We start from the raw sequence: 27,771 nt of genomic DNA on the forward strand, positions 1-27,771 counted from the left end.
CCACAATTTTGGTCGTAGAATAATGAAACTTGCATGGATTTACTGTCATGTTAAAAGCTGCGAAATACAGTATTAGATTATGGAAGGTCAAGGTCACGGTGTTTGAGTGTACACTCGGGCACCCTGTTCTATCTTTTTTCTCAATTTCCTGGTTTTGAAGTTTTATAGTTTATACGTGAAGGATCTTATTCGTTATTACTGCTCTTAGTATATTTAATTTGATTGTTTATTAATTTTCTTGTAGTTCATTTCGTTATTTTCCTTTCCTCACTGGGCTATTGGTCCCTGTTGGTGCCCTTGGGCTTATAGCATCTTGCTTTTCCAACTAGGTTTGTAGCTTAGCTAATAATAATAATAATAATATGGTTTTGCAGAAATATTTTTGCATATAATCCCCAGTATCTTATGCAAATTTAATCTATTTGGTACTAACATGCATATTTATTATCAGTCTTTTATATTTTAGTGGATCATTTTTTAGTTTCTCGTGTCTAAATTAGAGTATTTTCATATTTGACGGAAAGTAACTTTTCTGAAGTGTCGATAAAAGTGACATGACTTAAGGTGTAGTATTTTGTTACTGTAAGGAGACTGACTGCCACCGTTTTAGGAAGTAATGATAGGGAAGAATAATTATTAGTATTGAAAATTTCTCTCTCTCTCCCTCTCTCTCTCTCTCTCTCTCTCTCTCTCTCTCTCTCTCTCTCTCTCTCTCTCTCTCTCTCTCTTTACCTACATTAATTGATTCATTTGAGGTTTTCTGGCATCCTGACATCTAAGGACATTGACGCCGATATTGTTTATTATAAATAAAAAACAAAAGAATATTCAATTAAAACTATAAAAACAAAGATGCCGTTTTAAAAGTTGAATATCTTTCAGGAGACTTGCCTCTGAAATAAAGCTAAAAATACCCCTAGCAATGGGGTAATGCATTCGAAAATCATTAATAATTAAAGACGAATTCTATAGTGCCATTATCATTGTCAAAAGTCAAACTGGAACCAGGATGAGGAAATCAGAGATGGCCTGATCTGGAAAAGCCTTCTTTAGATGGATAAAGTTGAATTACAAAGACAACAAAAGAAGCAGCCATAAACAAAACGAGATAGTTGTTTAGTTTAGAACTTCTGTTTAGTTTTTAAGTTTATTTATCATATAAGAGTGAGCTTCATGATTTCTATGATAATGGGTATAATGAAAAGTAAAACTTGACATATGCGCAAGGATAGAGGAAAAATTTGTTGAATAATAAAAGAAACTAGTATCTGTATAACAATATAACCTCTCTTTTAGTCACCCCCCTCCCCCTCGAGGACAGGAGAAAATATTCAAGAACTGTCCCTCCACTTTCACTCAGCAAAGAATATCTTAGTCTTTAGAAAATAGACGGGAAATAAGATGTAAACGATTCTCGTTTACATTTTCAAGTTTTTATATACTTAATCAATTTAGTAATAATTAAGAAGGTAATTTTATTGAGTAATATTAAATTAAACGTTGGGCTATGAAAGGTTGGATGCATTACTGGAACATTTGACTCATTGTTGCTGTCAGTCTCTGTTAAACATTTTAGAAGAGAGTTGGGCGAATCCTTCAGGTGATTATAAGTGGTTGTAAACAGAATGAGTTTTTGTTATTTTGATAGCCAGTGTAGTGTAAGGCTGATGTTCCTTTTTATGTAGAATGATGGTAAATATTTTATGCATTAATTTCTAGCGAAATTGGAATTCGATGTAAGAAATTAAGGACTGTTGCTTAGTTAGAGGATTCCATTTGACAAAGTTTATTTATCATTTTTCTAAGTAACACTCCAAGAGGTACTTTAGAATTTGCTCTTCCGATGAACCCCAGTAGTTTGTCGTTCAATTTATAATTATTCTCGGGAAACATTTATTCTTTTTTTCGTTTTATGAGACGAAACCTGATCAAAATTACAAGTGACTGACTCCCTTGCAGCTTCTGAAGTTAATATTTTGATTACTTATTATAACACAAGAATTTTTAAGATTAAATTGTGATTTGTTATTCATGAAGTTTTCAGTTAATATAATTTTAGTTTGTTCCAACACGGAGTACTTACCTCAGACTACTTTCTTAGGAGGAGTATCTGGGATCTCCTCCCACCCGACCAGAATTTTGTGTAGTTTACCCTACTCCCGTTTTCTATGCGGGGTAATCTCTGACGGAGTGATACGCGCTCAGAAACGACCCGGGGTTAGAGAGCATGCTTGCTCAGGTCTCGATCTCCAGTAAGTTTTTGGTCGCGTTGGTGTTAACATCCCGACGCTCTCTCTTAAACCAGTGCGACCCTTTGTGTCTCACACGGTTCCCATGTGGTCCCTTTGTGTTCTTCCCTATCCTTTTCCCAATGTGTTCCTGTGTCTCGCGGTATCTTACTAGTGCTTTATGGAGCATCCCCGTCGTTGCCCTGGGCCTGTGGCTGGCCAATCGTGTGGCGCTCTCCTCTCTAAGCCCGAAGTTGACCCACACTCCTTGTGTTCTTCGTGTAGGGGCAGTGTGTGTTCCCCTACAGCCACGTGTCCGGTGTGCGAGTCCTGGAATGAGGTGCAGTGGGTGCGATACGGCACCAAGAAGAAGAAGGCCTCATGACGTTCTCCTAGGAAGCCCAACGTCTCTTCGCCTCTCGCTTCGCCCGGCGTCCCGTCAGACAGTGTCTCTCTGCCGTCTTCCCCTACCCAGTGTAGGGGACGAGGTAAGTATGTTGTGGTGAAGCGGCCTGTGGTCCTTCCCCAGGAGTCTAATTTACCTGACAGTGGGATTGTGTCTTCGATCCAGGCAAGTGGGGGACCTGAGGGAGGTGCCGGTGTGTGGTGGGGGGGACGGAGCCCTGGTGAAGGCAGGTCCCGTCTCGTTGGACGATTCGATGTTTGGTAAAACTGCTGCAGTCTCTTCTCCTGCCTCTTGGGCAGGTTTTTCAGGTGTGTCAGCAGCCGAGGGTGCCGCCGAGAAGGAGGACTCGCCGCCGTCAGACATCCTCGTGTGGGCGCCTCCGAAGACGCCCTTCAGATTTCCCCTGAGGATGGAAGAGGAGTTTGAGACCTGGTTCCCCAGCGAGGAGCTCCCCCCGCTCCCATCCAACGCCTTCAGCTACTTTCCCGGCCGTCTTCCTGGAGCCTTCGTTGCTGACCGAACACCATGTAGAACCACCAGCAACGAGGCATAAATCAGGCCCTTCTGCGAGGTCCTACATGTCTTCCGGCTCCTCGGTCGACGCATATTCCTACTCATTGGAAGACGGAGCCCCGAGGGACTATAGGAGATGGCGAGATAGTTCCCGCAGGAGGCGATTTCGCTCACGTTCCCGTTCAAGATCCCGCCGTTCAAGATCCCGCCGTTCAAGATCCCGCCACGTTCTAGATCCCCCAGGAGGAAGTTCAGGAGAAGCATTTCACCGGAGGAAGAATGGGTGCGGGTCTGCATCCCCCATAACCAGGCCCTCGCTAGCCCTCCCTTTGGCCAAGGATGTGAAGCTGGGATTGGCGCACGTTAACAAGATCGTGGCCAACCATGCGGAAGCTCCCAAGAGCCAGAGCGCCTCTAGACTTCTCCATGGCCCGAAGACACAGAGCCGGTTCTACCTCCCGGAAGGACACCGCACGGGGCCCTGTGGGGTGGAACCAGCAGTCGCCATCTTGGGACAAGGAGCAGCAGAGGAGAGGGCTACCACTGCCCCGGTTTGTTTCTCCCTGGCGGAGACTTCCATGATGGAGGAGCTGGCCAAGGACTTGGTTCACGTGTCATCGTGGCTGGATTGGTGGGCCTCCACGCTGGTAGGGTTCCAGTCCTCGCACAACCTCACTATCCCGGAGAATCAGGCCTTGCTGAAGGAGCTGATTAGCGTGGGAGGTAAGGCCCTGAAGTTCCTCTCTTATTAATCCATAGCACAGGCTGCCAACTGGATACTGAGGAAAAGGGACATTGTTCTCAGCAAACTAGTAAGGCGGCTCCCTGACAGAGAAGTGAGGTCCCTGAGGAGCCTTCCACTGTGGGACGACTCAGTGTTCCCCCTCAAGGAGGTGGAAGAGACGGTGGAGAGGGTGAGGAAGCTAAAGGATGCGGGAGAACCCACACCCCCTTCAGCGAGAAGACCCGCCCACAGAAGGACACCCTCCGACGTTCCTCTCCCCCCTCGCGCCTCGCCTAACCAGCCCAGGAGAGATGCCCCTACTACATCCTGGCAGCAACCTTCGCAGCCCTCCCGTAGAGGTCAGTCGGGCCGCGTCTCTCGAAGGAGATAGGGAGAGAGGCCCAAGACTCCTGCCGAAGCCTCAGGTGGGGGGATGCCTCAAACGTTCTTGGCAAGCATGGCGAGACCACGGATTGGACCCGTGGACTGTGACAGTCCTGAATGAAGGGTACAGGTTGCCCTTCCTGGTGGACCCCCCACCTCTGATACCAGATCTATAGGCGGAATGGTTGGCACCGATAGACTCCTTGAGAAGGACGGCCTTACAAGAAGAGGTCTCTGCGAAGTTGGCGAAAGGGGTAATGGAACCAGTCAAGAACCCAGGTCCAGGGTTCTACAGCAGACTCTTCCTGGTGGAGAAAGCAACAGGGGGCTGGAGACCAGTCATAGACCTCTCAGCCCTCAACAGGTTCGTGTGCAAGACCGACTTCAAGATGGACACTCCGAAGCTGGTCCTAGCGGCCTTGAGGGAAGGAGACTTCATGATGTCCATAGACCTCAAGGACGCATACTTCCAGACCCCTGTCCACCCCTCCCGCAGGAAGTACCTAAGGGTAAAATGGGGTACCCAAATGTTGCAGTTCAAGACCCTCTGCTTCGGTCTGTCCACAGCCCCTCAGGTCTTCACGAGGATCTTCACAATAGTCTCAGCCTGGGCACACGAACAGGGCATCCGCCTGATTCGGTACCTGGACGACTGGTTGTTGCTTTCAGCCTCGGGAAGTACTGAGGGAGCAAGGCGCGAAGCTCCTGCAGTTCTACAATGTCCTGGGTATCACCATCAACCTGGAGAAGTCCCAACTGATACCCTCCACCAGGATAACCTACCTCGGGATGGTCCTGGACTCCCGGTTGGTGAGAGCCTTCCCTTCCGCTGTGAGACTGGACAACTTGGACCAGATGCTACGGCCCTTCCTGTCGCACCAGCCCAGGAGAGCCAGGGACTGGCAGAGGATGATAGGCCACCTCGTGTCATTAGAGAAGCTAGTCCCACAGGGGAGACTCAAACCCAGGGGAGTACAATGGAACCTGAAGGAGGCCTGGAACCAGAGAGACTCCCCGCACAAGGTGGTCCCGATGTCCCCGGAGACGAAGGAGGTCCTTGAGTGGTGGCACGATAGATCGAACACCCTCAAGGGGATGCCCTTCGCAGCCGACCCTCCGGAGATGCTCCTGTTCACGGACGCATCCAAGGAGTGTTGGGGTGCTCATCTCCTCGACAGCACAGCGAGAGGAAGGTGGGTAGCCGAAGAGAAGAACCTGCACATCAACATACTGGAAATGATGGCAGTGCAAAGGGCGTCCCTAGAGTTCGTTCATCGGCTCCGGGGAAACACCGTGGCACTGATGTGCGACAACGCCACGGTGGTGGCCTACATAAAGAAGCAAGGAGGGCTAAAATCGAAGGAGTTGTGCGTCCTCACAGAGTTCCTGGAATGGGCCGAAAGGGAGTTGATCAAGATCTCGGCCAGATTCATTCCAGGGAAGAGAAACGTCCTGGCCGACGGCCTCAGCAGAATGGGTCAAGTGGTGGGGTCTGAGTGGTCCTTGCACCCAGAAGTGGCCAAGACTCTGATTCAGAAGTGGGGCTCGCCAGTAATAGACCTCTTCGCCACGAGACTGAACACACAGCTCCCCGTGTTTTGTTCTCCTGTGCCAGATCTGGGGGCGGCGTTTGAGGACGTCTTCCAGCATCCTTGGGATAACCTCGACGTTTACGCCTTCCCTCCCTTCGGAATGCTCAGGCAAGTCCTCAACAGGGTGAGGCGAGCGGACAACCTGTGGATGGCTTTGGGAGCGCCCTGGTGTCCGGAGAGAGAGTGGTTCGCGTATCTAAAGGAACTGGCGCGGCTTCCACCTCGGCCCCTTCCGGACAGACCAGACCTTCTCTGGCAGCCATACTTTCAAAGGTTCTACGAAAACCTTCGGTCCCTCTGCCTTCACGCGTGGAGGTTATCGAGCATCTCCTGAGGAAGGAAGGGTATTTGGCGTAGACGGCAACAAGGAGGTCAGGGTACCTGAGACGGTTGCCAGCCGTTGTGTACCGGGCAAAATGGGCTACCTTCACGAAGTGGTGCGTCCTGAAGAACATCAAGCCGTTGAAAACCTCCATCCCGGAGATAGCTGACTTCCTAGTTTATCTCAGGGACGAGGTAAATATGTCTATCCCAACTATTAAAGGAGTCCGAGCCGCCCTAGGACAAGTCTTCCTCCTGAAGGGCATCTACCTGGGTTCCTTAGACACAACTCAATGCTCATCAAGAGCTTCGAGCAATTGTGCCCCCCTCAGGCAGTTACGGTGCCCCAGTGGGACGTGGCTAGAGTCCTGAAGATGCTGTCAGAACCTCCCTTTGAACCCCTAAAGGACATCTTGGACAAGAAGTTCACCCTCAAGACAGTTTTTCTGTTAGCGCTGGTATCAGCAAAACAGGTAGGGGAGCTTCATGGACTTTCATACGAGGTGTCATCCTTCGTGGCCAAGACCCAGAACCCAGCAGTTCTGGACCCCAAGTTTGAAGGATTCTCGGTGCCGGCAATCCCACGTTCGGACAACCCGAGGGACTTGCTTCTGTGCCCTGTCAGAGCAGTACGGAAGTACTTGGAGAGGACAGCCAGACTGACCCGAAATCAAAAGTGTTCGTTTCTTCAGGACTAGTAAAGAAACCAATCTCCAAAAATACAATCTTCTGGCTACGGCAGGTGATCAGGAGAGCCTACAGTAGTGTAGGGATTCCAATTCCGGGTAAGCCTAAACCCCACGACATCAGAGGGCTTAGTACTTCGTTGGCCTTTCTGAGAAAAACATGGCAGTCGGCCAAATCCTGAGGGCAAGTACTTGGGCTAGTCAGTCAACCTTCACAGCTCACTACTTGAAGGAGTGTTTGAACTTGGCCTCATCCTTTATTGTTCACCATGCGCAAGTGGCCTGGGATTGCCGGTCGCCCTTGCGGTACATTCATGTCTGTTGTGGACACGGATCCTCACACCATTTGCCCGCAGTGTCGAGGCCGACGGTGTGAGAGAGAGAGCACGTGTAGTGAGTGCAGGGAGTGGTCTGCCTCCCAATGGGAGAGGTTTGGCCGCCAGCGTAAGAAGTCCAAGAGAGACCGTTCTCCTTCTGGGGTTGCCTTGAAGGAGGAAGGCTCTCGGGACTCTTCTTTCGCCGCCCAAACCTCCTCTGAAGCTCCCCCTCGTTCGGCTCCTAAGGAGAGACCGCCGAGGGGGAGCGCAGGCCCTAGTTCTGTTTCCCGACCTTGGATTGGGGGAGAGGGCGTCGCCTCCCATAATGGGGCGGCTCCCCCTCCTCCTCCGGGGGAGGTTGTTGCTAATGACTCCTTGTCTCATGATGATCTTTTTCAGATTTGGGCTTCCTTTGGGCTTAAGGGCCTGCCCTCCAGGGAAGGCCTGATTGACCTTGTCCAGTTGGGGGCCGCTGTTAAGCAGTCGCCGGTGATAGCAGAGATAGATCCTAAGTCTATCGTCGACGTCGTGGTGGCAGAGGCTTTCGACGGGTCGGGTCAATCCTCTGCGGTTCCTGTTGTGGATGATGGTTCTGAAGGCTCTCCTCCCCCTTTCGTACATCTTTCGAAGGGGGAAGGGAGTCCCGCGGGCTCTTCTGCTGCCAAGCCTCCCTCTAGGGGGAGCGCTTTGTCTGAGACTCCCCTTTGGAGGACTGATGGTCCTGACCATCTCCCTTGTGGTCGCCCTTGCCGTAAGGCTCACCGAGAGGGGGCAGCTTTGCTGCGCTGCAAGGGCCTCCCGTCTCCCTATAAGGGTGCTAAGAGGCGCCTTTTTGAATCTTCGCCTCCTTCCTCCGAGGGGGACTCTCCTCGCCGTAAGCAGCCTGCAGCTCCAGCTTCCTTAGACCTCTCCGGGGATCGGTCTCCTACGCCTTCCAGACCTTCCGCTTCTGGTGCAGATGTCCAGCAGCCTGACCTCGTCAGCCGACGGGCAAAGGGATGCTTCCCACGGTGTGGGCTCTTCCCTTGCGCGTCAGGGTTCCCCTGCGCGCCCTCCTGCAGTGTTAGCGCACAGGCGCTCCCCTGCTCGTCAGCATTCTCCTGTTTGCCAGCGCTCTCCTGATGATCGTCGCCCCTCTTCTCGCCAGTGCTCTCCTGAGGACATCGTTCATCCTGTTGTTCCTGTTGAGCGCCCAGTGCGCCAGCATTCCCCTGAGCGCCCAAGATCTCCTGCCCGTCAGTGCGCACCTGCGCTCCCAGTTCCTGACTCGCGCCCTGTGCGCCCACGCTCTTGAACAAGGACTTCTCCTCGCCCTCGCGATCCTGCTCGTCAGCCTGTTCCAGCGCAGCAACACTCGCGGTCTCCACACGTACTTCCAAAATGCCAGTACGCCCACGCGCCTCCTGTTCCTGAGCCCATTCGTGAGCGTTCGCCTCTGCGCCCCGCGCCGGCAGCTTCCTGACAGGATTCCATGCGTCACCCTCCTGCTCGCCAGCGATCAAAGTCGCATTAACATTCGCCTGCTCGTCAGCGATCTCCTGCGCGTCAACGATCACCTGAACATTGGCGATCTCCAGACCGCCCGCGTGACCTATCGCCTGCGCGCAAGCACTCTCCGACGTGCCGTTGCCCAGAGGATCTGGAGAGACATGGGTCGCCTTCTGTCAGCTCGCTCACACGCGGTCGTTCGCCTACGCGCTATCGCTCGCCAACGCGCCACCATGCACCATCGCTCGCCTAGGCGCCAGCGTTCACCAGCCCGCCGCTGATCGCCTGCTCGCCATCGCTCTCCCACGCGCTACAGGTCTCCTGGTCAAGATCGTCAGCGGTCATCGGAGCGATCTCGTTCGCCCATGCTCCAACGCGCTAACGTGCTCACTCGCCAGCTCGCCCACGCGCTCGTTCGCCTGTGCGCCCTCGCGTCCGCGCAACCCTTCGCCTGCTCGCGATCGCTCCCGCGCTGGTTTGTCTCCGCGTGTTTGCGCGCCCATGCCTCAACATCCTCTCGCGCGTGACTCCGTAATTTCGCCTATGTACGAGCGTCGGCACGACCCCCGTTCGCGTCGGGTTCCGCAGCCCGCGGCAGCAGCAGGGACGCGTGTCGCCAGACCGCACTCAGGATCGCCTCCGCCTAAACGCAGGACTCTTGTGCAGGGTAGGGAAGACCCATCAAAGAGGTCAGTACAACTCTCTTCCCCCTTTCCTTTTCAGGCAGGTCCAGTGGTGTCCACTCCGAAGGATCGCCCGATCCCCTTCCCTCCAGCGGGAATTTCGGACTCTGTGTCTGTGTCTCGGCAGACTTGGTTTGGTCCTCTGATGCGGGCGTTAATGAAGGCTATGAAGCCGGCACTCGCCGATCAAGGGCACAAGCCAACGGCTGCCTCGCCCCCGCTGAAGAGAAGGAGAGGAGTGGACTTCGTGGTGACTTCTCCCAGGGAGAAGTTGGTTCCTAAGACGTCTGTCAGGAAGGCTCCATCCCCTTCACAGGCGCTTTCTCCTCCCGAGGACGTGGCTTTTCCGTCCTCGGGAGAATCTAGTGAAGTGATGGTCTCCCCCTCGGCACCAAGGGGGGAGTCGTCTCCTCGTGGAGGGGAATCGTCTCGCGCGGAGGGCGCCTTCCAAACCTCTTTGTTGGGGTCGTGTATCCCGCCCAGGAGAGAACCCAAGGACTCCAAGACAATCCCGAAGTCGTCTTCTAGGATTCGTCAGGAACCAGCTGCACCCCGGGAGAACGTCCACGCATCTCCCCAGGAAGAGATTCCGGGGACGGGAGACTTATCTGCCAGTCCGCAAGGAGGAGACCAGCAGGAGTCTGAGCATGCCTTCTGGCAGGTCCTGAGCCTGATGAGGCAACTCAACGGGTTCATGGACCCCGTGATCGCCCCCCGAGAAGGCAAGGACACTGTCCTGGACCAGGTGTATGGTACTCAGAAGCCCCCCAAGGCCAGCGCGGCTCTGCCCTGGTCCCAAGGGGTGAAGAGTGCCAGAGCCAGGGCCAATGCTCTACTTGAGGCTCTCGCTTCCTCCAGTTGTTCCTCTGCCGAGAACAAACTCCTCCCACCTCCTCGTCTCCAGCAGAGGAGGTATTTTGAGATCTTTGGGGAGTCTAGTCTCACTCTTCCTCTCCATCATTCCGTAGAAGAGCTTGCTGAGGGAGTTCCTCTCGAGAAGCTCTCCGCCCGGCAGGTGACGTTCTCGGCGTCGGAGATCCTGAGCCGTGAGAAGGTCGCGAAATGCGCCATGCAGGCCACTTCGTTGCTGGATATATGGCTAGGGTCTCTGAGCATCCTATTGTGCTCTGAGGATTTGTCTAAGGAGGCCAATAGGAAGGCCCTGGAGACTTTCTTACTCTCGGGCACCTGCTCCATCGAGTTCCTGGCACATCAGGTTACCACCCTGTGGGCCAACTCGGTATTGAAGCGGCGTGATGCGGTGACCGAGAAGTTCCACCCGAAGGTCCCCGCCGTGGATGTCTGTAGGCTCAGGCATGCTTCCCTCCTTAGGGGGAATCTGCTAGAGCCTCAGGACATGGAACGAACAGTTGAGAGGTGGAGGAAGTCTAGCCAGGACTCCCTCATCCGTAGGGCCCTTACAGCTCTGCCCTATAAGCCTCCAGCTCCGCAGCAACAGCAGCAGCAGCCTTGCAAGACACCAAAGCAGGCACCGGCAGCTAAGAAAGTGGTGTCTAAGCCCCAGCCCTTTCCAGCCAAGGACAAGAGGGGCGGTAAGTCCTCCAGGGGATGCAAGACTCCTAGAGGGGGCGGCCGCGGCCGCAAACGCTAGGAGTGGCAGTCCCCCCGCGTGTCCACCTGTGTGGGGATGCCTTCGACGTTGCATGCACATGTGGCAGCAACATGGGGCTGATGCTTGGATGATTTCTGTGATCGGCCAAGGCTATCGCGTCCCGTTCACAACATCTCAACCTCCCCTGACAGCGAATCCAGTGTCGTTGAGCTCCTATGCCATGGGATCGGCAAAGGGGCTGGCCCTTCGGGCAGAAGTCGAGACCATGCTCAAGAAGGATGCTGTCCAGGAGGTCGTCGACGGCTCCCCAGGCTTCTTCAGTCGACTCTTTCTTGTAAAGAAGGCGTCTGGAGGCTGGATACCTGTCATCGACCTCTCGCCTCTGAACAAGTTTGTCAAGCAAACTCGGTTCAGCATGGAGACAGTGGAAACGGTCAGACTTGCGGTGAGACCTCTAGACTTCATGTGCACACTGGATCTAAAGGACGCGTACTTCCAGATCCCAATCCATCCATCTTCCAGGAAGTACTTGAGATTTAGCCTAGACAGCAAGACCTACCAGTTCAAGGTGCTGTTTCGGTCTCTCCACAGCACCTCAGGTGTTCACCAGAGTGTTGACCCTGATTTCATCTTGGGCGCACAGGAACCGCATCCGTCTCCTTCGTTATCTGGACGACGCATCCGTCTCCTTCGTTATCTGGACGACGCATCCGTCTCCTTCGTTATCTGGATGACGCATCCGTCTCCTTCGTTATCTGGACGACTGGCTGATCCTAGCAGACTTGGAGTCGACCCTTCTTCGACACCGAGACAGGCTTCTGAGTCTTTGCCAGGATCTGAGGATCGTGGTAAATCTCGAGAAGTCCTCTCTGCAGCTGTCCCAACGACTGGTTTATCTAGGCATGTTAGACACCAATCTCCACAAAGCCTTTCCATCAGACGACAGGATAGCGAGGCTGAGGAGGGTGGCGAAACCATCCTCAGGCGAGAAGAGCTTCCCGCCCAATCGTGGTTGCGTCTCTTAGGTCACCTGTCCTCCCTGGCTCGTCTTGTACCAAACGGCCGCCTCAGGATGAGATCCCTGCAGTGGCGGGTCAAGTCCCGGTGGAATCAAGGATCCGATTCCCCGGGCGTACAGGTCCAGATAGGATCTTTGGAACAGGCGGACCTGCGGTGGTGGCTGGTCGACGAGAACCTGCGAAAGGGAGTGGATCTTCTCGTCCTCCCCCCGGAATTGACACTGTTTTCGGACGCGTCAAAAGAAGGGTTGGGGGGGCGCAAGTTCTGAACCAGAGGACCTCAGGCCTTTGGTCAGAATCAGAAAAGTACCTGCACATCAACTTGCTAGAAATGAAGGCCGTCTTTGGCTCTTCAGCAGTTCCAATGGACCCTGGCGGGTCATTACGGGGTGGTGATGAGCAACAACACCACGGTAGTGGCTTATATCAGCAAGCAGGGAGGTACTTTTTCGCAGCAGCTATCCCATCTTGCAGTAGAGATTGAGGTGGACCGAAGTCCACTCGATAACACTATCAGCTCGCTTCATTCCTGGCAAGAGGAATGTGCTCGCCGACAGTCTGAGCAGGGCTTCGCAGATAGTGAGTACCGAGTGGTCTTTGGATCCTCAGATAGAGATAGCCAACAGTGTCTTGACTTTGTGGGGTTCCCCAACTGTGGATCTGTTCGCGACAGCGTTGAATTTCAAGCTGCCTCTGTACTGCTCCCCAGTCCCGGACCCCAAGGCACTCTGGCAAGATGCTTTCCAGCAACAGTGGGACAACATCGACATGTACGCCTTCCCACCGTTCTGTCTGATGAGAAGGGTGCTCAACAGGACCAGACTATCGGTCAACTGTTCGATGACTGATAGCTCCGCTATGGCATCACGCGGAATGGTTCCCGGACCTTTTGCAGCTCCTGACGGAGCTCCCGAGAGAACTTCCCCCACGACACGAGCTACTCAGACAACCACACTCCAACATCCCTCACAAGGCCATGGCCTCGCTTCGGCTTCACGCCTGGAGACTGTCCAGTATCTCCTGACGGAGAGAGGCTTTTCGCAACAGGTTGCGGAGAGAATGTCTCGGCACCTGCGAAATCCTCTGAGGGAGTCTACCAGGCAAAATGGAGAGTCTTCTGTGGTTGGTGTCGTGGGAGTGGTATCTCTCCACTCGATGCCACTATTCCAGCAATAGCGGAGTTCCTCGTGTATCTGCTGGAGGAAATGCGCCGTTCTGTCTCAGCAGTGAAAGGCTATCGCTCAGCCTTAAGCTTGGCTTTTAGGCTGAAAGGTGTGGACATTTCTCCCTCGCTGGAACTCTCTACTCATACGTAGCTATGAGCTTACCTGCCCCCAGTTGGAAGTGAGGCCGCCTCCTCCCTTCGAACCATTACGCCAGGCCTCTGATCGCCACCTGTCTTGGAAGACGGCTTTCCTGCTCGCTTTGGCTTCGGCCAAGCAAGTTAGTGAACTTCATGGTCTCTCGTACGACATCGCCCATTCAAGGGGAGGGGGGAGGTAACGTTCAGGTTCGTCCCTGAGTTTGTTGCCAAGACTCGGAATGCTGGATTGCTGGATCCACGATTCGACTCTTTCAGGATCGTGAGTCTCCGTTCTGTAACAAGCGACCCAGACCAGCTGCTACTATGTCCAGTGAGGAGTCTGAGGTATTACTTGAAGAGAACAGCTGCAGTTTGTCCCCAAGTGCGAGCATTGTTTGTTAGCACAGGCAGGACGAAGAGGAGGGTCACCAAGAATACCATCTTGGCTTGGATTCGAAGGGTTATCTATCATGCCTTGAATCCAGACCCTCCTCCGTCACGTCGCCCTAGGGCACATGACGTCAGGGGCGTTGCTACGTCCCTGGCCTTCAAGAGAAACTTCTTTGTGACGCAGGTGCTTCAAGCTGGGGTCTGGAAGCGTCAAACGACCTTCACAGCCCACTACCTGCAGGACGTGACCCACAGGAGCCTCGATACGTTTTCTATTGGCCTTGAGGTGGCTGCACAACAGCTGGTCTAACCTCAGGCTCCTTTATGGACTAGTAGCAGTAGTTTGAGGGCGTTGTTACCAGGTTTTAGTCTGCGTGAATGAAAGAGTATGTCTGACCCTTCTTCATTCTCCCCTCTCTTGGGGAAGCAGCATCTTGGCCTTCGCATAGCTGACCTCGACCTCTGCTGGTAACCCATGCTTCCTTGTGCTCCTAGTATTAAGTTTAATACTGTCGCGTCCCCCATACCCTGACGAGGTGGTATTGGGAACGTCCTATCCTGGATTCCTATCTAAAGGTCAACTTCATAGGACAAGTCACGCTTTCCTCCACACACAATTTATATAGGCCACTCGTTCCTAGCGAAGCAAGGAACTTGTGAGGGGCAGGGGCTCCTTTTCTCAAGTGCTACTCACTTGGAGGCAGAGCCCCTGGGTAAAGCCAAAGTCAGTAAGGCTGGGGACTTTCCACCCTTCCTAAGGGGTAAGTCACCCAATGTAAGTAGCGTGGTTTGTATTTCGGTTACGGAACAAATGACAAATTCGGAGATAATTTGTAGTTTTCCTAACCATACAAACCTTAGCTATTTACACATATTTGGCTGCCAGCCCTGACCCCCAAGTCAAGTCCTACCTCTAAGTGAAGTTAAGCAAATCACCGGTGTGGGGGGGAAGGGGGTAGCAAGCTATCCCTTCCCCTATCCCTGCTAACTACCCCGGGGGGGTAGTTAACCCTCGTTAAAAACTATTGGCTCGTCATTTCAGCTACGCCGAAAGGTAAACCCAATGTAAATAGCTAAGGTTTGTATGGTTAGGAAAAATACAAATTATCTCCGAATTTGTCATTTTAGAAATTATTAGAACTGTTTTCCTAAACTTTATCTTGGTGAGAGAGAGAGAGAGAGAGAGAGAGAGAGAGAGAGAGAGAGAGAGAGAGAGAGAGAGAGAGAGAGCTTCAAAATCATATCTTCATGGGGAAAGGGGCTAGATGAACATCATTGTTACTTGGTGAAGCCATTTTACTCAACGCACAGTTATAGGTTATTTTTTTTTTTCATATCATTTCGGTGTTAGTTTTACTTATAATTTTAGTATTGAAAATTCTGTTCTTGGTCCTTTTAACATCTTGGGTTCTCTTTCAGACATTCCTTGACATACCAACCAAAATAGCAAAAGGACCATAAAGAAGGCGGGGCGCTGTCTGACCCGATCGCCCCTTAAAGGTTGAAAGTCCGCTCATGAATTGCCCTATCAAGTAGGGCAATGCCCCAGAGACCGACCATATTATATATGATCAACGACCCCTTTCCACCAATGTCTGCTGATGACTCGGCAGATAGACCTATAGGCTCCCCAAACACCCTATCTTTAGCTCACAAGGACGGTGAGGTGGCAGCGACCAAATGAACTAACGAATGTTAGGAAGATAGTTCACAATATATGCGGTAAGTATTTTGAAAACTAAAGTTTTAATATAACCATTTGTATTTATAAGGTATCTTTTCCTGGTGAATTAATTTGTAAACAATCAAAAGACTCGTTGTATACTTAGGGATATCCAATGCGTGGATTTAAGGATATAGACAATACTGTATAATGTTCATGAAGTCACATTGTTTAATTCAATATTTTTCTGTGGGAAATTTTTGGTGGAAAAGGATAGTCTCTTTGTTGCATGTGGCAATGTGGGTAAGATTTGAGGTATTTTTTATATATTCTTAGTGTTATTCAATTATCTAATTGAATCCCGTGTTGTTGGGGTTTGTTATTACCTCCGCCAACGAAGCTGGAAGGTTATGTTTTCACCCATTTGTGTGTGTGAACAGCTTTCTGGCCACAATTATAATTGTAGAGTAATGAAACTTGCAGGTACTAACTGTTATGTAAAAAAATTGAAAATGATTAAGTTTTGGAAGGTCAAAATCACGGTCAAGCAAAATGACCAATTCATGTAATCAGCCATAAGTTTGGACGTCATTGTTAAAAAAACTAGTAGCCAAATTTTCTCGAAAGAATAATGCCTCTGAAATCGAACCATTGTTCTCTAGTCTTTGTGTAATACCATAACTTCTGTGCCATGGTATTCCGCTGTCTTGGGTTAGATTTCTCTTACTTGAGGGTACATATGGGCTCACTGTTCTATCTGTTTCCTTATTTCCTTTCCTCACAAGGCTTTTTTTCCTTAAGGGCTCATAGCATCCTGCTTTTTCAATTAGGGTTGTAGCTCCCCTAGTGATAATAATAATAGTAATATCATCCTTATAAAACAATTACCTAGACCATTTAATATAACAATTTCTCTCTCTCTCTCTCTCTCTCTCTCTCTCTCTCTCTCTCTCTCTCTCTCTCTCTCTCTCTCTCTCTCTCTCTCTCTCTCTCTCTCTCTTTTTTACCAATGGAGACAATACATCAGATCTGATTTTTTATGAACATTCATTGATTATAACCAAGCATGTGAATATGTTGTGTAAGTTACCCAAAAGTTCACGTAAGAAACATCAAGTATCAGTGTGACAGGATTGTCGTTGATAGATAGGATGGTTTGTAGTTAGTAGATTAACTTCGTCTAAGGGTTATGATATGATAGGTTGGATATTTTGATGCTGCATGGGTTATGCAATGAATCAACATTATCCATTGGACTGTTAAAATTGTTTGTTCCAACACGGAGTACTTACCCCGAACTACTTTCTTAGAAGTATCTGGGATTCTCCTCCCAACTGACCAGAATTTTGTGTAGTTTCCCCTATCTCCCTTTTCTATGATGGGTCCCTCTGTGGCGGATGGATACTCGCCCTGAGGCGACCCGGGTCAGTGAGAGCGTGTGGCCAGGTCTCTGTCACCAGTAAGTTTCTGGTCACGGCGTGATTAACATCTCGCCGCTCTCTCACATCCCGCGCGACCCTTATATCCTATCATCTACCTCTTTCCCCTGTGTTCTTGTGTTGCTTGGTGCTTTGGTGTACTATTATGGATCACCAACATCATTGCCCCGGGCCTAATGCCGGTAAATCTTGTGGTGCGTTCCTCTCTAAACCGGAGGTGGATCCGCACATGCTGTGTTCGTAGTGTGTGTTTCCTGTCCGCCACGTAGTCCTGGCCCGAGATCCAGTGGGCCCTCTACGGTACTGTACTAAGAATAATAAGGCACCCAAGCGATCTCTCAAGAAGGCGAGCACCGCGTCGCCCACGGCTCCGTCGGAGAAAGGTTCCCCTTCACCTTTCCTTACCCAGAGTAGGAAACGAGGTAAGTCCATTGCGGGAAAGTGTCCCATCGCCGATCCCCATGAGTCTGATGTTCCTTATGTGGGGGATGTTGTGTCCGTGCAGGCATGTTGGGGGCCTGGGCGGAAGTGTGCTCGAGAGATGAGGTTCTGGTGCCTACAGGGCCCGTCTCTACCAAAGACCCGGTGTGGGGGAAGACTGCTCCGGCTTCCCCTGCATCGTGGCTGTGTGTTTCAGGTGCTTCAGCAACCGGGGGAGAAGCGGACAAAGAGAGTCCTCCGATAGGCTAGTCGAACCCAGACTCCATCACATGGACGGCCCGTAGGATGCCCTTCAGGTCCTCGATGTGGCTAGAAGAAGAGTTTGGTAGCTGGTTTGCCCCCAAGAAGACTGTGCGGTCTCCCCCAGCGCCATCGTCAATGCTCCCGCCCTTCTTTATGCAGCCGATCTTGCTGGTGAAACGACACGCGGACCCTCCATCAGCATCAGACATCTCGGAGGACTCGGCGAACTCGTCTTCCTTTCCGTCATCGGCCTCATCTTCATCGGACTCGTCCTCCTTGGAAGATTCCGGCCCCCGGGACTCTAGGAAGAAGCGGAAGAGGTCCCGAAGGAGGTGGTCTTGCTCGTGGTCAGCTCCTTCCAGGAAGAGTGCCAGGACCTCCAGGAAAAAACATAGGAAGGGCCGTTCGTCCAGAGACAAGTGGGTCCGTGTAACCATCCCACGTAGTGAGCTCATCAAGGCAGCCTCCGCTCCAGGCCGTTCAGGGTGGCTCCCTAGAGCCGCCTCATCGCCCTCGAGACATGGGTCCTCCAGTTGGTCCGGCCGTCGCCGAAGTCATCGACACAAGTCTTTCGCCAAGCCTAAGCTCGCGAAGGCACCGGCTCCATCCGCCCAGCGGAAAGAGCCGCCCCTTCGGCCCGGCAGCATGGCCCCTGGCCCCAGTTCCATGGCAGCTCTACCCAAGCGCCAGGAGCAACCGAAAAACCTGGGTAGGCCCCCGGCACCACGGAGCTCCGAGGGAGGGGGTAGACCCATGACGGCTACTCCCGTCCTAGCGGATCCACCTGTGCTGCAAGTCCCCGCGCCATTGGTACGGCGAGAGAGAGATGAGATCTGGCCTCCCACGAGGCACCCGACGTGAAGGATCAAGTGGCTGAAGGCCTTATAGAAGGAGGAGAGTGCTCGGCAGATGACGTCTCCTCCTACAGAAAGGTGCTCGCGCTCATCAGGCGGCACCACAGGCTTGACGACCTGAAACCCTCGATGGAGCAGCCTGGCTCTCCGGTCTGGGCAGGTTAGTGGACAACCCGGTCCAGCAGAAGCCATCCCTAACCTTTCCTCTAGTGCCGGATGTGAAATTAGGTGTGGACCATATAGACAGGTACTTCGCGAGCCAAGCTGACGCCCCCAGGGGCCAAGGGTCCTCCAAGCTGCTTCCGGTCCTAAGAACACAGAAACGGTTCGACGTCCCGGACGGTCGGCGTGGAGGTCCCTGTGCGGTCGAAGCGGCGATAGCCACACTGAACCAAGGAAGTGCGGAAGACAGGGCCTCCTCTGCCCCAGTGTGTTTCTCCCCAGTGGAGACCGCAATGATGGAGGATGGCCCAGGACTTAGTTAACGTCACGTCTTGGCTGCACTGGTCGTCCTGTACCCTAGTGGGTTTCCAGTCCTCTCATGATATCTCCGTGCCGGAGAATCAGACTTTACTGCAAGAACTGATCCGCTCAGGGGGAAAGGCGATGAAGTTCCTCACGTTCCAATCCCTCACGCAGACGGCTAACTGGGTCTTATGGGAGAGAGACACCCTCCTTAATAAGCTAATCCGTAGGCTACCCGAGCAGGGGGTGAGGTGCCTGAGGAGCTCCCCGGTGTGGGGTGACTCCGTCTTCCCCCTGAAGGCAGTCGAGGAAGTGATGGAAAGAATCAGGAGGCTCAAGGAGGAAGAGGAGTCCAGGCCCCCAACTGTAAGGCGTCCGGCGCATAGAAGAGCCACTACAGACGGCCCCAACTCCTCGTCAGTCCAACCCAGAAGAGATTCCCCGTCGGTTCCCTGGCATCAAGCCTCGCAGTCCTCCCGTAGGGGAAGCTTGACCCCGCAGGCCTCTTTTAGGACTACCTACCCTAACTCAAGGAGAGGACGTTCAAGCCGCGCCTCCAGGAGAAGGTAGGGAGAGAGGCCCCCTACTGCCAAAGCCTCAGGTAGGGGGATGCTTCAAACACACTTGGCAAGCTTGGCGGGACAACGGGGCAGATTCATGGACCGTAGCAGTCCTGAGGGACGGGTACAGGGTGCCCTTCCTGGCGGACCCGCCCCCTCTAATTCCAGACTGACAGACGGAGTGGTTGGCTCCCAAGGACCCCTTAAAAAAGGTGGCATTACAGGAGGAAGTGTCAGCCATGATCGCCAAAGGGGTGTTGGAACTAGTCAAGAACCCCACCCCGGGATTGTACAGCAGGCTCTTCCTGGTGGAGAAGGCAAGAGGGGGTTGGAGGCCGGTCATAGATCTGTCAGCCCTCAACAAGTTCGTATGCAAGACCGACTTCAAGACGGACACCTCGAAGTTGGTAATGGCAGCCTTGAGGGAGGGGGACTTCATGATGTCCCTAGAGCTCAAGGATGCCTATTTTCAAATCCCTGTCCACCCCTCCAGGAGGAAGTTCCTAAGGGTGAAATGGGGTGCCCAGGCATTGCAATTCAAGACCCTATGCTGGGCTATCAACAGCTCCTCAGGTCTTCACGAGGATCTTCACGACAGTTTCAGTCTGGGCTCACGAACAGGGCATCCACCTGATCCGTTACCTGGACGACTGGTGGTTGCTTTCAGCCTCAAGAGGAAGTACTGAAGGAGCAAGGCGCGAAGCTTCTACAGTTCTGCAAGGACTTGGGGTAATATCAACCTAGAAAAGTCGCAACTGATACCCTCCACCAGGATGACCTACCTGAGGATGGTTCTAGACACCAAGTTGGGGAGGGCCTTCCCCTCTTCAGAGAGGTTAAAAAACCTTGACCAGATAATTCTCCCCTTCCTAGCAAACCTTCCGAGGAGAGCCAAAGACTGGCAGAGGTTTGTGGGCCACCTGGTGTCGTTGGAGAAGTTAGTCCCCGGGGGAGACTCAAACTAAGAGTGGTTCAGTGGAACCTAAGAGAATTTTGGACCTCGGGGAAGTCTCTGCACAAGATGGTCACGGTGTCCTCGGAGACTAAGGAAACCCTGAAGTGGTGGCACGACAGAACGAACACCCTCGAGGGAATACCCTTCGCGATCGATCCCCTGGAGATGCTGCTATTCACGGACGCATCAAAAGAGGAATGGGGATCCCATCTTCTCGACGAATCAGCGAAGGGGAAGTGGTCCCCCGAAGAAAAGAACCTTCACATAAACTTCTTGGAACTGATGACGGTTCAGAGGGCGTGCGTAGAATTCGTCCACCTTCTCCGAGGAAACACGGTGGCTCTGATGTGCGACAACGCCACGGTGGTAGCCTATGTGAAAAAGCAAGGAGGACTAAAGTCGAAAGAGTTGTGCAGTCTCACGACAAAGATCCTGGAATGGGCCGCAAAAGAGTGAATCGAGGTCACGGCCAGGTTTATTCCAGGGAAGAGAAATGTCCTAGCCGACGGCCTCAGCAGCATAGGCCAAGTGGTAGGGTCGGATTGGTCCCTATACCCAGAAGTGGGTCAGATGGTCATCCTGAGGTGGGGGTTGCTAATAATGGACTTCTTCGCCACAAAACTCAACACACAGCTCCCCGTGTTCCGTTCTCCAGTGCCAGATCCAACAGCATTGTTCGAGGACGCTTTTTAACACTCTTGGGACAACCTCGACGTGCATGCCTTCCTTCCCTTCGGGACGCTCAGGCAGGTCCTCAACAGAGTGAGATGAGCAAAGAACCTGTGGATGACTTTGGTAGCGCCCTGGTGGCCGGAGAGAGAGAGGTTCACGGACCTAAAGGAACTGGCCCTCCTTCCACCCTGGCCTCTTCCGGACAGAGAAGATCTCCTCCGTCAGCCCCACTTCCAAAGGTTTCACGAAAACCCTCGGTCCCTCCGCCTACACGCGTGGAGGTTATCGAGTGGCTCCTGAGGAATGAAGGATACTCATCGAAGACCGCAACAAGACAAGGCTGTCGGGTTACCTGAGACGGTCCTCAGTCGCGGTTTATCAAGCTAAATGGGCCACTTTCACAAAATGGTGCGCCTCGCAGAACTTTAGGCCATTGGAGGCCTCCATTCATAGGATAGCAGATTTCCTAGTCTATCTGAGAGACGACGTAGGCATGTCTATCCCGGCCATCAAAGGTGTCCGAGCTGCCTTGGGCCAAGTCTTTCTCCTCAAGGGTCCAGATCTAGGAGATTCCCGGCAGATCTCGATGCTCATCAAGAGCTTCAAACAATCGTGTTCTCCACGTGCCTCTGGCCACATCCCACTGCATGCAGTGGGACGTGACCAGAGTTCTTAAGGCCTTGTCTGAGCCATCCTTCGACCCCCTCAGGGACATTCTGGACAAAGCTCACCCTCAAGACTGTCTTCTCTCTCGCCCTGGCCTCGGCTAAACGAGTGAGCGAACTCCATGGGCTGTCGTACAAGGTTTTGCACTCGAAATGTTGGAAGGATTAGTGTTTCAAGTTCCTGCCCAATTTCGTGGCCAAGACGCAGAGCCTCCTGGGACCCTAGGTTTGAGGGATTTTCAGTGCCAGTGATTCTGCGATCAGACAACCCGAGGGATTTGTTGCTATGCCCGGTCAGGGCAGTTAGAAAATACCTGGAAAGGACAGCCAGACTTCGCCCTGGGATTAAGAGTGTACATTATTACAATAATACATAACAGAAGAGAACCAGGGACAAGATCGCCCAACAGCTCTCCGAGTTTGCCTCCTCCAACCTTGCCGACTCAACGAACAAGCTCCTCCCATCTCCTCGCATACAGCAAAGGACGTACTTTGAGATCCTGGAGGAGCCCTGTTCAGCTCTTCCACTTTAGCACTCAATGGAAGAGCTAACCAAGGGAGTCAATCTTGAGAGAGACTCCAGGTGGCAGGTCTCGTTCTCGGCAGCCGAAGTCCTTAACCAGGAAAAGGTCACCAAGTATGCGATGCCAGCTACTTCGTGGCTTGACATCTGGTTAGGGACCTTGGGTGTGCTGATACGATCCGAGGATTTTTTCAAGGAGTGTACCAGGAAGGCAATGGAGACATTTCTTGCCCACCAAGTTTTAAACTTGTGGGCAAACACTATCTTGATACGTCGAGATGCAGTGTCTGAAAGGTTCCACCAACAGGTCCCCAGCGTAGAGATAAATAGGTTCAGTCATTCCTTCCTAGAGGGGGCCCACCTGTTTGAGCCTAAGGAGGTGGAACTTGCTGCTGAGAGGTGTAGGAAGTCTCATCGAGACTCCCTCCTCTATAGGGGTTTGACATCCAAGCCTTATTATAAACCTCCAGCACCTCAGCAGTCCCGTCCAACCAAAACCATGACGATGAAACTAGCAGCAAAGACAATGGTATCTAAAAAGTCCTCCAGGGGAGGAAAGAATCCTAGAGGGAACGGCAGAGAGCCGAAAACGCTAGGATAGTCACTCCCCCTGCGTTTCCACCATGGGGGAATACCTACAAAGTTGCTCAGACAGGTGGAAGCAACTCGGGGCCGATTCCTGGACAACAATCTCCGTGATCCGTCTAGGATATCGCGTCTCGTTCATAACATCTCTCCCTCCCCTGATCAGGAATCCAGTGTCAATAGACTCCCTTGCCATGGGATTTGGATCACCAAGGGGGCAGGCCCTTCGGGCAGAAGTCCAAACCCTGTTGAAGAAGGCCGCTCTCCAAGAGGTCCTCGATGGGTCCCCAGGCTTCTTCAGTTGATTTTTTCGTGTAAGAAATGCGTCTGGAAGCTGGAGACCAGTCATCGACCTCTTAGCCCTGAACAAGTTTGTCAAACAAACTCCGTTCAGCATGGAGACGGCAAACACGGTCAGACTGGCAGTCTGGACCTAAAGGACATGTACTTCCAGATCACAGTCCATCTGTCTTCAAGGAAGTACTTAAGATTCAGGCTAGACTGCAGAAAGTACCAGTTCAAGGTGCTGTGCTCCAGTCTTTCCACAGCACCTCGAGTTTTCACCAGTGTTTTCACTCTAGTGTCATCTTGGGCGCACAGGATTGGCATCCGTCTCCTCCGTTACCTGGACGACCGGCTAATCCTAGCAGACTCTGTGTCAACCCTTCTTCAACACCGAGACAAACTTCTGAGACTCTGCCAGGATCCTGGGGATCATGGTAAATCTCGAGAAGTCTTTTCTGCTTTCTACACAGAGATGGGTATACCTAGGCATGATTATAGACACCAATCTCCACAAAGCCTTCCCATCAGACGACAGGATAACAAGGCTGAGGAAGGTCGCAAGACGCTTTCTCAGACGAGAAGAACTTCCAGCCCAAACGTGGTTACGTCGGTCACCTTTCATCACTGGCCCGTCTAGTTCAAAATGGTCGCCTCAGGATGAGATCCTTCTAGTGGCAACTCTAAGCCCCAGTAGAATAAGACTCGCAATTTCCCGGACATCGGGATCCCCATGGAACTGACAGACCTCCAGTGGTGGGTGGCAGATAAGAACCTTCGAAAGGGAGTGGATCTTCTCGTCCTCCCCCCGGATTTGAAGCTGTTCGCAGACGCTTCAAAAAAAAACGGTGGGGGGCCCACGTGCTGCACCACACGACCTAAGGCCTCTGGTCAGAGTCAGAAGAGTACCTCCACATAAATCTCCTAGAGATGAAGGCCGTCTTTCTGGCCCTTCAACAGTTCCAACAGTTCTGGCGGGCCACTCAGTAGTGGTGATGAGTGATAACACCACAGTAGTGGCTTACATCAACAAGCAAGGAGGTACTTTTTTGCAGCAGCTATCCCATCTAGCAGTAGAGATACTTAGATGAGCCAAAATCCACTTGGTAGCACTATCGGCATGCTTCATTCCGGACAAAAGGAATGTGCTCGCTGACAACCTGAGCAGAGCGTCTCAGATAGTGAGTACCAAGTGGTCTTTGGATCATCTAGTAGCCAACGAAGTCCTAACTTTGTGGGGTTCTCTGACTGTGGACCTCTTCGCAACGGCCCTGAACTTCGGGCTCCCACTGTATTGTTCCCCAGTCCCAGACCCCAAGGCTCTCTGGCAAGATGCATTCCAACAACGGTGGGATAACATCGACGTTGACGCCTTTCCCCTGTTCTGTCTGATGAGGAGGGTACTCAACAAAACCAGAACATCGGTCAATCTTTCAATTACCCTCTTAGCTCCGCTATGGCATCACGCAGAATGGTTTCCAGACCTTCTGTAGCTCCTAACGGAGCCCCCCAAGAGAACTCCCTTCATGACACAATCTAATCAAACAACCACATGCCAACATCTTCCACAAAGCCGTAGCGAAGCTACGACTTCACGCCTGGAGACTATCCAGCATCTCCTCTCTGAGAAGATTTTCGTAAGATGTCCGGATACCTGCGTAAGTCATCAGCAACAGTCTACCAGGCAAAGTGGAAAGTCTTTTGTGGTTGGTGTCGTGGAAGGGGTATCTCTCCACTCGATGCCACTATTCCAGCAATAGCGGGGTTCCTCGTGTATTTGCGTGAAGAAATGCGCCTGTCAGTCTCGGTAGTAAAAGGCTATATCTCAGCCTTAACCCTCACCTTCAGACTGAAAGGAATGAACATTTCTTCATCGCTAGAACTTTCCTTACTCATATAGAGTTATGAGCTTACCTGCCCCCAGTCAGAAGTGAGACCTCCCCCATGGAATGTGGTTTGAGTTCTCAGGTCTCTTAAGAGACCTCTCTCTGAACCATTACGCCAGGCAACCGGTCGCCACCTGACTTGGAAGACGGTGTTCCTGCTAGCTTTGGCTTTGGCCAAACGAGTCAGTGAACTTCATGGTCTCTCATATGACATCGCCCATTCAAGGGGATGGGGAGAGGTTATGTTCAGCTTCGTCCCCAAGTTTATTGCTAAAACTCAGAACCCGGGAGTAGCGGAGCCATGATTCGACTCCTTCCGGATTTCTAGTCTCGTACTGTAACAGATGACTCAGACCATCTCTTACTATGCCCAGTGAGGAGTTTGAGGCTGTATCTTAAGAGAACAGCCGCAGCCCGTCCTTATGTGCCTGCACTATTCGTCAGCACAGGAAGAACCAAGAGGAAGGTCACCAAGAACACCATATCAGCATGGATTTGCAAGGTCATAGACCATGCATTGAATTCAGACCCTCCTCCGTCACGTCGCCCCAGAGCTCATGAGGTCAGGGGCGTGGCTACGTCCCTGGGATTCAAGAGAAACTTCTCAGTGATACAGGTTCATCAAGCTGGGGTGTGGAATAGTCAGACCACATTCAGATCCCACTACCTGCAAGACATGACCCACAGGAGACTCGATACGTTCTCTATCGAGCCTGTGGTGGCTGCACGACAGTTGCTTTAAAACCTCAAGCTCCTTATTGGACAAGTAGCAGATGGTTGAGGGGATTGTTATTCGGTTTTAGTCTGCGTGAATGAAAAGGTTTGACTGGCCCTTATTGTTTTCTTCATTCTCCCCTCTTTTGGGGTAAGCAGCATCCTGGGTTCTCTGCACAGCTGACCTCGAACCACTGCAGGTAAACCATGCTCCCATTTGTACCTAGTATTAAAACTAATACTGTTGCATCCCCAAACCCGATGAGGTGGTATTGGGTAAGTCCTAGTTACAGTTTTTCCTTCTAAAGAACTCTGAATAACTTTACCTGGACAGTCACACTTCTATATACCTCAACACACAGCTTGCGTAGGCCGCGAACCTTTGCAGGGACTCCTTAATTTTGATTACTGACACACTCGGATAAGGAGCTCCCGGGTTATGCCAAAGCCTGATTGGCTGGGATGTCCACCCTACCTTATGGGTGAATCACCCCTATTAAATAGCGTGGTTTGTATTCCAGTTACGGAACAAATGACAAATTCGTAGATAATTTGTATTTTTCCCAACTATACAAACCTTAGCTATTTAAGCAAACTTACCCCCCAGCCCTATCCCCCTTGAAGTCCTACCTCCAAACAAAGTAAGCTCAATCACAGGTGTGTGAGGGGAGCCGGTAGCAGGCTTCCCTCCCCTACCCCTACTGGCTAGCTGTATGGGTAGTTAACCCTTGGTAGAATTTAATGGCTTGACATTTCAGCTACGCCGAAAGTAATACCCCTAGTAAATAGCTAAGGTTTGTATAGTTAGGAAAAATACAAATTATCTACGAATTTGTCATTTTTCGTTGTTACCTTTCCGCACTGGGCTATTTTCCCTGTTGGGTCCCCTGGGTTTATAGCATGCTGCATTTCCAACTAGGGTTGTAGCTTAGCAGGTAATAATAATAATAATAATAATAATAATATGACACTTGAGTAATTTCTCTTAGTTAAATTTCGAATCCTACCCTGCTATTTAACTCCAAATTCTGGGCTCAACCTGTGCTGGCCAGTGAAATGCTCCTAAAGCACCATTTCTAAGGAATATAACTTCTATGATATTACCAGAGAAAAAATGCATAGGAATGCTAGGTTGAACTAGCACGCTCACCTATTGGTGTCGATATAATCTGTGGCGTAATATGACCAGAGGTCTCGTATCTATTTAGACATTTCCTCTTCAAAATCCCTCAGGGCTATCTTCCCTGTTGGGGCCCCTGGGTTTATAGCATGCTGCTTTTCCAACTAGGGTTGTAGCTTAGCAGGTAATAATAATGATAATAATATGACACTTGAGTAATTTCTCTTATAGTTAACTTTCGAATCCTACCCTGCCATTTAACTCCAAATATTCTTCTGAGGGCTTTGTTCTAAAATCTAAAAAATCTGTTGGATATGGTTTCATTCTCATGCCACGACTCTTGTCCATGTACAGTAACATCAATCTCACTAAACTAATATATAGCCTGATTTTTTTTATGTGATTTCAAGCTGTATTAGTGTCCAGAAAATTTTAGTGTTGTAAAATATCCATCCAGATGTCAAACTGATATTTCAATCTTCTTTCCACAGGATTGAAGAACCAAGGGCAAGAAGAGAGGAAGTTTTCAAGAAAAATGTAGATCTTACTGCACCCTCTACAACTACTGCTGTCAACAAACCGAGAGCTCCTAAGGATATATTATTATATTTTAGCTTTTCATTTACAATGAAGTCTCTGAAGTTAGAAGTCTGTCAGGTCTTTAAAGAATGATTCATTTCGTAATTTCAACTTCATTTTAAGAAGTCTTGTTCTTAACCAAATTTATTCAGGGTAGTTCAATCTTAAACCTTTTCATATAAAGAATTCAATTTCCACTCCGAACATTTACTTTTAACAACCAGTCATGTTTTAGTCATTAAGTCACTTAAGCATTATTAAGTCCTATCGTAGTACTTCGTAAGGTCAACATTTTCAGAATTGTTTATTGTGGCCTGAACATTTATGTCTTCCATATACTTTTCTATAAATTTATATAAAGTTTTGATATTTAAGCTTTTCGATCATTTAAGACCATCTGAATATTCTTACGAAATCTCTTTAAGTCAAACTAGCCTTCGAGCAAGGAAATAGTTTTCAAGTTTGTTCACACCTGCAAGGAACAAGATTGATATAAGC

The 27,771-nt window shown here is 51.1% G+C and overlaps 1 long non-coding RNA gene across 1 annotated transcript; it reads left to right on the top strand.

Annotated features, from left to right (window-relative positions):
* The first annotated feature begins 1,599 nt into the window (after nt 1-1,599).
* On the top strand, nt 1,600-27,627 carry LOC137630124 (uncharacterized). Its single transcript, XR_011041664.1, has 3 exons — nt 1,600-1,692; nt 15,047-15,349; nt 27,186-27,627. It is a non-coding gene; the product is annotated as an uncharacterized lncRNA (long non-coding RNA).
* The last annotated feature ends 144 nt before the right edge of the window (nt 27,628-27,771 follow it).

Source organism: Palaemon carinicauda, chromosome 38 (genome assembly GCF_036898095.1).
Source record: "Palaemon carinicauda isolate YSFRI2023 chromosome 38, ASM3689809v2, whole genome shotgun sequence".
Lineage (NCBI taxonomy): Eukaryota > Metazoa > Arthropoda > Malacostraca > Decapoda > Palaemonidae > Palaemon > Palaemon carinicauda.